Source organism: Ixodes scapularis, unplaced genomic scaffold (genome assembly GCF_016920785.2).
Source record: "Ixodes scapularis isolate PalLabHiFi unplaced genomic scaffold, ASM1692078v2 PGA_scaffold1__304_contigs__length_218370807, whole genome shotgun sequence".
Classification (NCBI taxonomy): domain Eukaryota; kingdom Metazoa; phylum Arthropoda; class Arachnida; order Ixodida; family Ixodidae; genus Ixodes; species Ixodes scapularis.
In genome coordinates this window covers 96,569,340-96,583,215 of record NW_024609846.1, presented here as the reverse complement: position 1 = coordinate 96,583,215, position 13,876 = coordinate 96,569,340, and positions in this window count along the sequence as shown.

Here is a 13,876-nt window from a genome sequence, read left to right as displayed (position 1 = left end):
AGCTGCCTCCGTAAGTTGCGCTGATTGGCTCTCCGAGTGTTGTGCGGCAAAGAAGACTCACGGGCTTTTTTTAGAGTGATATACGTGCTTTACTGTCAACACAATATTATTAACAGCCCGTAAATCGCTAAACATATGGCTTCGTTAAAATCCTATTTGAAAATTTTGTACCATAAATAACGACGCATGGTCCGTTCCTCAAAAAAAAAAAAAAATGGCATGAAGCAATTAAGTTTTTTTTTATATGTAATCTGAATTTTGCGCGATAATTGCTTGCTTTTTTTACACGCGCTCTAGTCTTTACTCGCGACGATTTTCACCCGAAACGCCATGATTCGATGTATGTGATTCCTAAGGGGGAGCAGACACACGGCTGTTGTCCATAAACAGTGCGAATCTTACTCGAAAAAAATACTGTATCTACCGTGACTCCGAAGCCAGTAAGACACAGTCCATCGACCTTGAAAGTTCATTGAACACCGTTCGCGTATGCGACAGCGAGCTTTGCTTCTGACAAATAAACAAGCGGGAGAAGTAGAAAGAGAGAGAGAGAGAGGGTCGGAGCTGTCGGTAAACCCAAACTAAACAAAAGAAAAAAAAATCTTTCATTACGCACGAATCTTGAAAAGGCACTCGTCGTTTCCGTGACACAAACGCCTCGTATAAGCATGCCTCCTCCCCGCTGACAGCGCAATTAATATCAATTTGAACCTTTTCCCGACTGCATGTTTACAACGTGCGTGTTTACGACCCCAAAAACGATCTCGACTACAAGGTGGTCCCCCAATCGGCCATCTTTAGGGACAAATGGGAGAGAGTCGAGCGTCAGGCGACTCAAGCCCAGTCAAGAGGGCAGGTCATAAAAGCAATGACCCAAAGCAAACAACCTCTCGACATCCCTACAACCAATCTTTTTTTTTTTTCCCGCTAATTTTTGTCTTTGGCACGCCTCCCGTTCAGCGCGGCGGCGCCGTTTGCAATCGGCCGACGAGAGAGGTGTGCGTGAGTACTTCGGTTCTAGCAACAACCCGAAAGATGTGCCGGGGCATTTTCGGAATGGTCTTTCGCGGTTTAGGCACGGGGATCCGGCGTACAAAGGAGGAGGCTTTATTCTTTTCTTTCGGTTGGAAGGGGGCACCGCGTCTCCCGTCTTTTGACGGGGATACGCCGGCGCCTCTGGCAACGTTGCTGCGGGCCCCACCTCTCCCTAACAAAAAAAAAAAAAAAAGTTTTTTTTTTTTTTTAGTTGAAAGGGGAAAATAATTTTGATTTCAAATATTTTTTGTAGTATTATTCGTTGGATGAGCAACTTGCAATAGCGAAATCAGTTTTACTGAAAGACACAATACACGCAGAGCTCATGTCTATATTCACCACACCCTCTTCGTGCAGTTACGCAGCACCGCGGGCTTCCTCGACATGGGCCACGACTGGCCCTACTGCGGCGTCGCGACTGTCCAGAGCTGAAATAAATACGGCCAAAAATACCTCTCCGAAACACACACACACACATACACACTCACACATTTTTCACCAAACACTAAAATATCTTGTACGATCTGAGCGTGTTTGTGCTTTTAAACATTTAGAAAGAGGGGACATATAAGGGACGATACAGACGTCTGCTTTCACGTAGAGTGCTTGGGAGAGCCAATCGTTGGAATCCACAAAGAGAGACAGCTCTTTGTTAGTGTTACACAGGAGCCTGTAAAAAGTGTCCTCGAAGTCTCCCGGCATCCCGTCAATCATGATGTTCACGCTTTTTTCTTCTTCTTTTCGCGTCGTAAGCTTTCTTTTTTTTTTTTTTTTTTCGCTTTTTTTTTTTTGCAATGGATGATAAAATGTTTATGATTACAGCATATAGATCGAGTATTCGAAGCCCAAATGACTATTAGTACAAACAAAGCGACTGCGAGACAACACAACCAACAGATAGAAACAATTTACTCTTTAATAGTTGGACGCAGCGTTGCTTTTTCCACAAAATTTGATTTTGATGAATCCCGAGTATAGAAACTACATTTTTCTTGTTCTGTCCGCATATTTACCAAAAAGAAGAGAGAGAGAGAGAGAGAGAGAGAGATAATAAAAACAGTCATTTCAAACTAGTCATTTTGTCAGAGGTGTTGAAAGCCTCATTGCCTGACATGAGGCTTTCAATTCTTGAGAGCGCTCCTTACTTTTGTGGGAAAATATTTCCTACTTTCTTTCCATTTTCCGAAAATATACATCTAGAGAGTCAACATCTTCAGTTTGGCACGGAGTTTTGATAATGTAATTTGCGAAACTAACCGATTGTTTTGCCTTTATCACAATTAGCTTCACTTGTTTTATGAAGGAGACTCATGCAAATTTGGCGAATTTCGCAGTCGATCTCAGTAGAAACGCCGATGTGCGTACTCCCGCGGGACATGTGATCGCTATGTTTTCACATTACAGTGATTTGAGACCTTTTGTTTTACCTTTCAGAAAACGTTTGGTGCTGTCTGCACACGCGTTTGTGTCCGCGCTGTCAATATATATATATATATATATATATATATATATATATATATATATATATATATATATATATATATATATATATATATATATATATATATATATATATATAATATTACTAGTATATTATATATACTAGTAATGCACGCTTCCACAAAACTTTCATATCTCAATGTACGTACCATGAGAATCAAGCCTACCAGCCAACAATGTCACCGAAAAATATTAAACACAAAATTTATCACGCTTTATTTAATTCACATTTTGAGTTACTGCGATCTGGTTTGGGCTACAAGTAAAAAGGTTATGTTGCGGACGTTTCAGATGGTTGAACTACAGATCCTCTTTTTTCTACATACAAAATACTTCGCACAAGTCACATTTATGAGTGCGAAATATTTTGTATGTAGAAAATTGATTCCATTATTCCATTTCTTCATTCCATTCGCTTTTCATCACCTCATTTATTATTATTTTTTTGTACCAGACTTTAGGATTAGAAAGTAATAAAAGCACCACTAGCGTTCGTTGTCCCGAGAGATGCCCGGTTACTGGGTAAAGTAAAAATGATCATTTACAGTTTTTCCATTAAAACATTTCATCAATCGTAAATAAATTACTTCTGAACGATAATGAGATAGTCATGGTTTCGAAGGCTAATCTTCGTTCTTGTTATGCTAAATGTGTCGATTGTCTTTTTTTCACAACGTTTTTCTTTTCTTTTTTTTTTGTATTGCAATAAAATGCATAGCTCCTGAAAACGCGTAAGCATTTGAACTGATCCTTATTCATATCTTATTTAGTGTCTTCCGCTGTAATTCTTTTCTTTTTTTGCATTGCTAGAATCTGTAGCTTCTAGAATGACATTCTATTCATTAAACTAAATGTTTTACTTCTTTTCAATACAGCTGCCCTTGTAAGACAATTACGAATTCGTCAAGCTGCTCTTTGGCGGCTTTATTGCCTAGTAGTTCCTCCAATGTACCTTGAAAATAAAGATTCCATTCAAAAAGCAGTATACAGGTGAGCAAAAAGAAATTATTGCTGAATTTTTACCTGTTCTCTTTCGCTCTCCCTTTATTCAGCTATATCTTACCTTCCCAAACTTTCACCGCATCATCCTTCTCCTCCTCTTTTCTCGTTTTCACGATAACGCCACTGAACGCCACAAACAATGTTACGAGTACACAATCAACGGAATCATCCATCCACGATCGTAATATAATGCTGCGACGACGACGGCACGAGCGGAGGCTGCTAGCTGTCGACGTACACAATCCTAAACAGAAATCCCTCCCGTTCTTTAAATGAGACACTGGGTGAAACTGAGGCACTGAAGCGCCGTACACCGACAAGTTTCGACGGAGGGAGAGGACACCTGTGCCCAACTCCCCCTACCCTCTCCTCCCCACCCCCACCACACGCTTACCGCGCGCGCGCGCGGACTTCAGGCTGGCAGCAGGCGTAGAGAGAAGGGAAGAGAGAAAGAGGGAGGGTGAAACAGAAAAAAAAGAACAGCAGTGCGACACAGGGCGACCGCGTACTCCGCTACGCGCTCGTCATATTCCCCGAGCGCTCGCCGCCACCGCACGGACTCAGGAATCGCGGTTGAACGCAAATCGCGAACAAAATACCACCAACGACGGGAGTCGAGAGTGTCGCCAGCGTCGAATCGTAAACCGCGGGACACCCCCGCGTGGTTGTCGAGCTGCGACGTCGTTTGCGACTCTTCGTCGAGACCTGCACGTTCTGAAGAACATTTATCGGAAGTGAGACGTGAGAAGATAAAAAAAAAAGGAGTGCTTCGTCCACGCCGCGGCGATGGTTGTGTGCTTCACTTGGGGGTGCCAGGCGCCCGCAGCCCTGTGCGCTCCGATGCTAGCGGCGGCACCTCAGCCGGCACCTCCGCCGCCGCCACCCCCGGCACCGCAGCCACCGGTGACGGCCACCACGACCTTTTGCTCCGTCATCCCGATCCACCCGTGGAAGCAGTCCTAGTAAGTACCGCCTTTTTTTTCTTCTTTTTTTTTTTTCGTGTTGCTTCGGGGAGATTTTGCAGAGGGTTTTAGTAGGTCGTTGCAATAACTCCGATAACGAGAGCCTATAACTTGCCGGGGCCCTTGCGCACGGGATCGTTTCGTTATCGGGTATCTTTACCAAAAAGGCGCTGAAACGATCTACTAAAACTCAATAACTTGTTGATCACGGTGAGGTACACAGCGCGTCACTGTTTACGTAAACAAGCGATCACCCGTTTTTTTTTTTTTTTTCTCTTTAAATCAAAGGGTTGTCATTAAATCTAATGGGGTGACGCGAAGTACTCTTTTGGGGCAATAAACTATAAGCGGCAAAATGTGACGCCCGTCAATACCATTTGAAATTTAATGCACAATGCACCGATGTGTTTTCACTGTGTATGTCCTTTTTAACGACCGTCTTGCAGGGTGCTATATTTCCGAAGGTACATTGCTCTGATCTTTGAGGGCAAACATTAAGTTACCTTTCTTCTTCTTCTCCCTTCTCTTTTTTTTTTTTTTTTTCCGAATTGCCGTTGAGGTTTAGCTTAAAGGCTGGAACGCATGTGCGAGCAAAACATCCGGAAATCAATCAAAAAACGGAACTGCGAAATCTGTATTATAGTCTGATTTTCGGAGAAACAAGCGTATAGTACTTATGGAATTCAGAAAAAAGAAACGCAACTACGGTCTCGTTAAAAAATATATTCCCAAATTTCATACCGCAAATACACCCTCGTGTGGTTCGTGTTTTGTGTTATGGTGTACTCTTTTCTTCTTTTTTTTTCAATTTTTGTGCGTTTTTGAGTGTGTAACAATTTGTTCCCCTTTTTTTACGTTTCGTTGTTTTTTGTGCATGCGTTCCATCCTTAGAAGCTGTAGAACCCGTGTCAAAAAAACAATCAAAACTCGCACAAAGTTCGGAACATAATAAAAAAAAAACGCCAGATTTTGTATTTGCCGTACAAAATTTGTAAGTTTTAACATCTTTGAAACCCAAAACCAGGGTCAAAAAAAAAAAACAAAGGGACGACACACACAACGGTCTCAATCGAAACCGTTGCATCGTCCCTCTTTTTGTTCCTTTTCTCGAGTTTCCGAGGTACTGAAAGTACAGCAGCTCGTCTGTATATTCTGTTTTTTTTTTTGTTTTCTTTTTAATTTCATAAGTGTGTTTTTAACACAACCACATTTAAAATTTGCGTGCCGTAAATACCCTCGTTTTTCGGAAAATGGCATGCAACAATATTTCCACGTTCGTCTACTTTCGTTCGCCATTCTGTTTTTTTGCACGTGCCTAGCCTTAATTCTAACTCCTCTTTATTTCCCTGTAGGAAACCCCATGAATGTCCGAAAATATTGCTCGTACAGTTTTTTTCTCATATTCGACGAACGTCACCCAATGAAACTGTGCGCTTCTCGCTTTCTCAGAATCGTTCTCTACCGTTTTCGACGACTGTTCTTTCTGCGTCTTCCACTGATGTCGGTATCGTTAACTAGGAGAGGTTGAATGTAAAACACTTAAAACATTCAATGTCTTTAGCAGTTGAATCTAATACAAGTGTTCGCTCGTTCCCTTTGAATGGATATACTGCGTTCTGCGTTTGAAAAACGAGTTTTAAAAGACGTGAATTTTTTTATAATATACTTTGAGTAACGTCCAATTGCAACCAGCGTGTTTACTTTCAACTATGTCGGATTTAACCGATATTTTCCTATCGATATGAAGGTAATGTACCGATACTCGCATTTACTTCTAAAACCGGAAAAAGAAAAGAAAAGAAAAGAAGAAGTTTGCCTTTTTGCGGACCATTTGTGATTTACTTCTTTGTGTGGTGAATTAAGATACATGTGGGTGAACTTTAGATTAACTGCCGTTTTTATTATGACGTCCACGTTTCAAACGCAAGAAGCATAAAAAATTAAGTTTTTTTTTCATCAATGTTTAACTTTATTGACGTCAAATTCTCGGTTTGACGAAGCTTTTAGCTCATATTGAATGGGTTAGGACAATAATAATTAACCGTTTAAAACAAAAACAAAATACTAAATGTTGCGGGGTTTCTAGTTTTGCGAAGCGCATATCGTGCAGTGTGCCACAGTACTGCAAAATTTAAAGAGATTAACCTTCAGTCGAGCTGGTAAATCTAAAATTACTTAATTAGTTTTCTTTTGTGGAAATCTTCCCGAGTTTATCGTGACGCGTCCCCGGTGCGAAAAGACGACAGACAATGTGCAGCGTCTCGGAGTGCACACAAGCACTGCGTCATAGCCCGGTTTGAGCTCGGGAGCACTTAATGGGACAGAGTATATTTGAGTTTGGCATTGCGACCACTCAGTGTGATGTTGAAAATCGCCGAACTTCGTGCTCTCAGCGTTTCTAATTATAACGGCAGGAACCGGTGACTAAACATGCGACGGTTTGTTCTTACCCGGGAGCTGAGAGGATTCACCTTTGATAAAAAGCAATACCAAATAATTTTACTAATGATCAACCTTTATGAAACAATGAAGTACACTTAATACTTTATTTTTTTAGCTATAGCTTTAACATACTTCGAAATACTTTAGCGGCGCTAAAGTACCAATACTAAAAGTATTACCACTTTAGCGCCGCTAAAGTATTTCTGTACTTTAGCGGTGCTGTCCGCGCATCGACCTAGTTTGGCAACTAAGACTTGTATGGTTTTAGTAAAGTCTTACTAAACTAAAGAATATGCACTAAGCCTACTTTGCAAAATGATTATTAGGAAAAGGTAAATTGCAATGAATTCTCTTTTAATCCAGGTATGTATGACTTCAGTTTCAAGTGTTTTCTGCAACAGTTGGCACGCATAGCGATTATCAAATGTACATCGTATTTGCTCCAAATAGAATTTAAAGAAGTCAATAAAAATATTTAAAGAAATAAGTAAAAAAAATATATCTCATTCCCCCAGTAAGACTGCGCAAAGACGGCAATTGCTGTTGTCATTTTTTATTGCAAGTTTATGCATATCTACACTCTAGAAATTCGTTTCGAGTTTTTATAAACCTTGAGTTTTTGTTAGGGGCTACGCCAAAATAGTGATATCAGAATTAGCATTTTACGGATATAAGACGCGGGTTATAACTTACCGTATTTCCCGGTCTATAGTCCGCGGACTATACATGTTTAAAAGTTGAAATTTTACTCGGTGCGGTCTATATAAGGTTTTGTATTTGTAAAGATCGTTCACTGTGACAAGACGCTAATGATTTTATGAATAACAGAGTATATTATTAGTGGTTTATGTATGATTCAAGCTTCTTTGTGAGCTAATACAGCAGGCACTTGTCAAGGCGTGCTGTGTATGATAATTTTTATGTTCGGATGAGGGCACAGAGTACGGACTATGCGCCGCGTGCGGACTATGCACAGGGTGCGGACTATCTAAGCAAAAGCTTTCATTTTCGACCCCAAATTCGCCCTTGCGGACCATAAGCCGGGTGCGGACTATAGTCCGGAAAATGCGGTACACACTAAAACAAAGCTAAGCACACACCTTGAGTGCCTGCATGCTATCAACTAATTTCACTTCTGAGGGGGTCGATCGTTTCTTTATGGCACACGGTTATGTTTATGAGCATGATCACCGTGCTGGAAAACCCAACCCAAAAGTTTATTGCGTTAAATGGCTTGTGCCTGGATCGGACAATATACCAAAACAAACCACACTAAAAAAAAAAAAAAAAAAAAAAAAAAACGCGCAGAGCGTTTTTTTATATATATTTTTCAACGCGTTATGCGTTTAAAAAGTTATGCAAAGTAAGTGCATTATACTGTAAAAAAAAGTCTAAAAAATGGATGGTGCATGATCTTGCTGATGATGGTCTTAACTTTGAAAGAAATTAAGTAGAAATCCCTCTATATTTTCGTTATACTTCGTCTCGGCTTAAAGGGATCATAAAACGAATGGTTGGCTTGGATGAATGATTTTAGATTGTTATTTTACTGATCGCATATCGTTTATTCGGCCAAAACAAAGAGGCTACAAAGTAAAACAAAAACTGATTTTTAGTAAGAAATTTTAAATATCCAGCGGACTATTTCGTACCTCCTTTCCTTCGAAAACACTGCACTCCGCCTTTTCACTGTGATGCATCCGCGGTGCCCAGCACTTCAGCCGAACCCAGCTCACGCATTGGACACGAGTACTACGCCTCTCGGACGTATGCGCTCGTCAACGATCAATCCGCGGACAAATATGTGGATTCGTGTTTCTTGGCCAATGACTGTCGCGATGGAACTTATCATCACTTCCGAATAATAAGTTTTAGGGTGTGCTTGAAAAGCACGTTGGAAGCTTTGAGTCATCGCATCCGGTGCCGAAGCGAGTCGCGACCACGTGATTTCTCCTTTCGCCTTTGAGTTGAGGATTCAAGCTAAGCGGGAAGAAGTTGAAAGATCATTTTTGTTCCCTTCAAGTTTAGACGCAGCGGACGCTAGGGATAATGGATATAATCAAGCATCGTCAAAAGCGCGAGTCCACACGCCTCCTCATTAGCGTCCTAACCTTCTTAACCTGCAACGGTGTTATACACACCATTTTTTCTTTACTTTTTGCAAATCAACGAGTACCAATGAAGCCAGTATACTACGTTTCACTTTACAATTAACCGCAGCGGACGCTAGAGAGTCACTTGATAGGCACACAGCACTGGATAGGCCGGAAAGGCTCATGGCGACCGCTACGATCCGTCGTAAGCTATAGGGGGAGGGGGGGGGGGGGGAGCTTTATATACTTTACTTATTTATCCTCTCGGAGCCGGATGGCATTACAGAGAGGAGTGGGCTAGTATACGTCTAAATAACGCACATAAAAACAAAAACTAGACGAGCAAACGGATACGAAGTAAACGTCAATTAATTGTTAATGAGAACAGAAAACAAAATCACAAATTGGATCTTTCCATTCGGCGCTCTCGGTTCGAGTAAACCGGTGAGGAGTTTTAGTAGAACTTTCCAATATAACGATACTCAAGATTCCGCCGATGTCTTTTCGCATGCAGCGTGTCGTCATCAAGTATCGTATAATGGGAGGTATCGGAACGATCTAGTAAAGCTCCTTAATACATAACACAGTGCTTGCATTGCAACCCTAAACACACCGTCAGTTCTTCCCATCGGAACGAGACGCCCCGTTGTGTAGTTTACGCTCATGGAAACTATCGCCGGCAACGGTATTTTTCGCAACTACGCGATCGACTTAATTCCACTTTTATCGGTCTTTGGCGCGCCACTCATCGGTAGCCCGCATAAGAGATGCCCCTTGCATTGAGCAGACTTGTACACGTTACTGAAAAATAGTAAGGAATTACATTTACAATTACTCGAGGCTAAATTGTAATTTATTACAATTACAATTACCCTCCCATGGAAGTAACTGACCGTTACTACAAAAAGTAATCCGTTACTTTCGTGGCGTTACTTTTAACATTATTGTCCTTAAGTAAGAAACAAATGGAAGAGGGTTATTCAATTTCTTATTGTTGTCACCTGTTCCATTTAATGACCTTGAGTATTTTGAGCAACAGCTGGCTGTCGAAAGTCTCGTCAGACTTTTTGCGTTATTTCTTACTGAAGATGTCGACTGCTAGGCTGAACTCCATTTTAGCTGAGGCACTGGATGGGAGTGCCATATTGTTCCTCATGAATGCTTCATGCTATGCATTGAGCTTTTTCAGCGAAGCAAGGGAAGTAATATTTATCTCGAATGTAGAGCAAAGCTTCGTCGTTGCAACCGTTGCCTGCTATTCGAGAGATTCAGTAGATCCTTCCGATACCTCCGATACCCGCGATAACGGTACCCGATAACGATATGACGCATTCGCAAAGACGGCGGCGAAGTATTGGATGTCGTTATCGGAGTCATCGGACCGATCTACTTAAATTCTCCATTGTCTAAATCGCGAAGCTGTAGAAGTCATCAATAGCAAAACATAGTTGTAACAGTAAGGTGATAATTAAATAATAAATATGGTTTGGCTCGATATTCTTCTTGCTTTGGTTCTGAACAGTTCGAGCCTCACTTGAGACGTTGGCGAATAAAAAAAAGTTTCCAGTATATAAATATAAGAAATAAAAGAAAAAGGACACCGATTTAAACAATTAATTAGAACGTCAGTTAAAACAAGGAAATGTAGACGCATGTTTGCCGTGTGTACTTTTCTTGGTGCCGTTCAAAAACGCACGGAGCACGGACCGACAGCAGTCTACTCCGGTGTTCTCCAGATAGACGCCCGCTAATGCCACGGGCAGCAAGGGTAGAGTAGGGAGCCTTCATGTGCAGCCACCATTATGTTTTATTTGTAAAAATATCTGCTTGAGATAAGATACGTCCTGCTGGGGAAAAACAGGAAGAAGAAGAAAGGAAGGCTATTACCATTTTCTAAGTTCTCGCAAAAAGCTGACTCACAAAAAGGGTAGGGTAGAGGAGCGTTGTCTCGTGTTATGACGTTATGAAAATGGACATTGTTAATTCTTTTCAGTGCACTTATCACCTCGAGCTTCTCGAAGAGGCGCATAATCACCTGGTGTCCTCCTCTCCCCGTCTTCAATCACAAAGAAAAAAAAAGGGGGACTAAAAAAACGGAAATAACTTGCCCCCCCCCCCCCCTTTTTTTTTAGAATTCCTTATTTGTATTTTTTTTACATTGATGGTAGGGTCTAAAACAAAAGATAGATTCAGGGGCTTGGTGTTGCAAAAAGAGGCTTTGTGGAACTGAAGAGTGCCAAGCCTCTCTTTGCTCTGGTCGATTCGCGTGACAGTGTCACTGCGCTCGATTGTACAAAAAAAAATAATAATAAACTTCATTTAGAATTTGGGGGGGGGGGGGGGGGGGGGGGGTTGGTTCTGACAAAAAAAAAAATGTAACGGATTACAAGGAATCCGTTACGTCAAAAATGTAAGGAAATTACTTTAAAATTACTCTAGAAAATATGTAATTATTCCGTTACTAAATTACTGATAAATGTAACGGATTACAAGTAATTCCGTTACTTGTAACGGATTACGTACAAGTCTGGCATTGAGGAAGACTGTTTAAAAAAGTGCCAAGTCGTACGCATACACGCTTCACGAACAAAGCGTCTACAGAGCGGCGTGCAGAAAGTTTTAGTTAATTTTAACGATGGTATTATAGGACCTGGTTATTGTCATTGACATAGCTCCGATCTGGTCTTGCCAACCTTGCCACAAACAGTCACTACATTTTTAGTAGGAACTTGCGCACTGCGTATGTTTTCAAGCGTTGCCTTTATGCTAAGTTGTCGTCTGTTGTTATGAGTCGAGCCTTGCAAGCATTTTTAGCTACTAGCCTATCTCGCAAGTCATATTTCGACGTATATAATTCGATCGGCTGTCTTTCAAAGCCTCTCTTTACTTTAGTGTGACGTAGGGTTACTTGACCTATAGTCACTTGCAGCTAAAAAACCAGAAGGCGTGGCTCATTATGGTCTTCCGCTCCTGATTCGTTCTTCCTGATGCGTTCTGATCGGCGGATGGCGCACTCTCATTGGCTAGAAGCGTTAATGAGATGCTCGGGAATCTTCGCACCCTGCGTTTCATGCGCTATCGGTGACTACATTCTTTTATGTTTTACATAAAAAGCAAGAAAAAATGAAAAAAACGAAGGAAACCATATTTATTTAAAATTATTAACGAGTCTATTCTGCAAATTTGTGCAACATGTGGTGAAACTGACATTGATCGCTACGTCAAAACGAAAAAAAAAAAAAATCACATCGCACGTCATTTTGTTGACAGTGCAAGTGGAGAATTAAGCACACCATATGAAATTCGCTAATCCCTAAAACGAAAAAAAAGAAACGAAAAAAAGAACACGATGCCATGACGGAGTGAGGAAGAAAAGGAGAGAAAACGCGAGCGCTTGTGGGTGTCTCGGTCTGCTTCTATCCGTCGTCAAACTGTTTGCCATTGCCCCAAAAACATACACCGAACGAGCAAATTGTTAAACGCACCTAAAAATAAAGTTTAGAAAAGGATTTTTAGAATAGAGAAATGACATTCCTTAACTTATTTGCGCTGTTTAGGTCAGCATGTCTAACCAACTCGCCCAGCAACTCATTTTGGTAAAAAGTGATAGCTTAGTACTGTTTGATATTTGGTCGCGTATATAGTTAGTGTGCATGCAAGCGAAGAAGTCAAACATGTTTATGTAATTTATCGCGTATGTCCCGGTTAATACATTGTCACGCTCTTACTCAATAAAAATCATGGGACTTTAGTAACACGCAATCGAGCCTCTACTACTGCACCACCTTATGTACATACTTTTGCGTAATAACACGACATAATTGACGAACGGTGGTTGCAAATTAAACGTTAAAGCAAACTCTAGACAGAGGTTAGCACGATGAAGAGTGTATTGAAATTATTGCTGCTAGATGCTTTAGAAAAATATCTGCTAAGCTCTCATAAAGATTAAAAAATAATATAACGCAATAAATAGTACTACTGAAAAAACTAGCGAAAAAGCTCCTTCCGTTATTGATCTGTCGGTGTCTTTCAAAAGTTCGATGTATTGCTTTTGCAGACAAATTTTTAAATGTTTCCGAATTTCCCAAATTTTTTTTTAATTTGTGTTGTTTTTTTCCTGCTTTAAGACTTTCAGGAAAATTTGCATCCCTATCCTCAATTAAAACCCCCAAAAGTAACGTTTTCTTTTTATCTTATTTTTGCGAAAGTTTGGTGGAATATGTATGTTGGGAGCGACAGAAGCATTTCATTCTTTCGTAAGCGAACTTTAAAATTTTTGTTACAATTTCTATAGAAATGCACATGTCAGCTCGCTGTATTTCGACTTACGTTCTTGAAAAGCAAGCACCCGTATCATCGCACAAACCTGGGAGCGGATGTACCCCTCGAAATGATGAACTACCGGAAACGAAACGAATACTTTTTTTTTTTGTTTGTGTGTTCGATTGCGATGTTTTTGTTGGCGTGAGCACTATCAGAAACCATGATACTCTGCTTGAGGTTAATAAACCGTCGTGTCGCCATTGACAATAACCCACCGCCGCACCCCGGTATCTGGTGCGAATGGAGTCCCCGCTCACAAAAAACAATTCCTGAGGCGTGCGAAAAAAAAAAAAAAAATTCTGATTGAGCGTGTTAGTCCAACGGCGCTCAGAACACCTGTAGGTAACAGTTCACACTGCGAAACACAAAGATTCTGGGTTCAACCCCCACCCCTTCCCGTCATGGTGTGGATAAATGTCGTACCGTTGCACGGTCGTGTATCCACTACTGCGAGGTGCACGTTGAAGACTCCAGGCTAGCAGTGGTACTCCACGGGCTAATTTTCTCATCTACAGC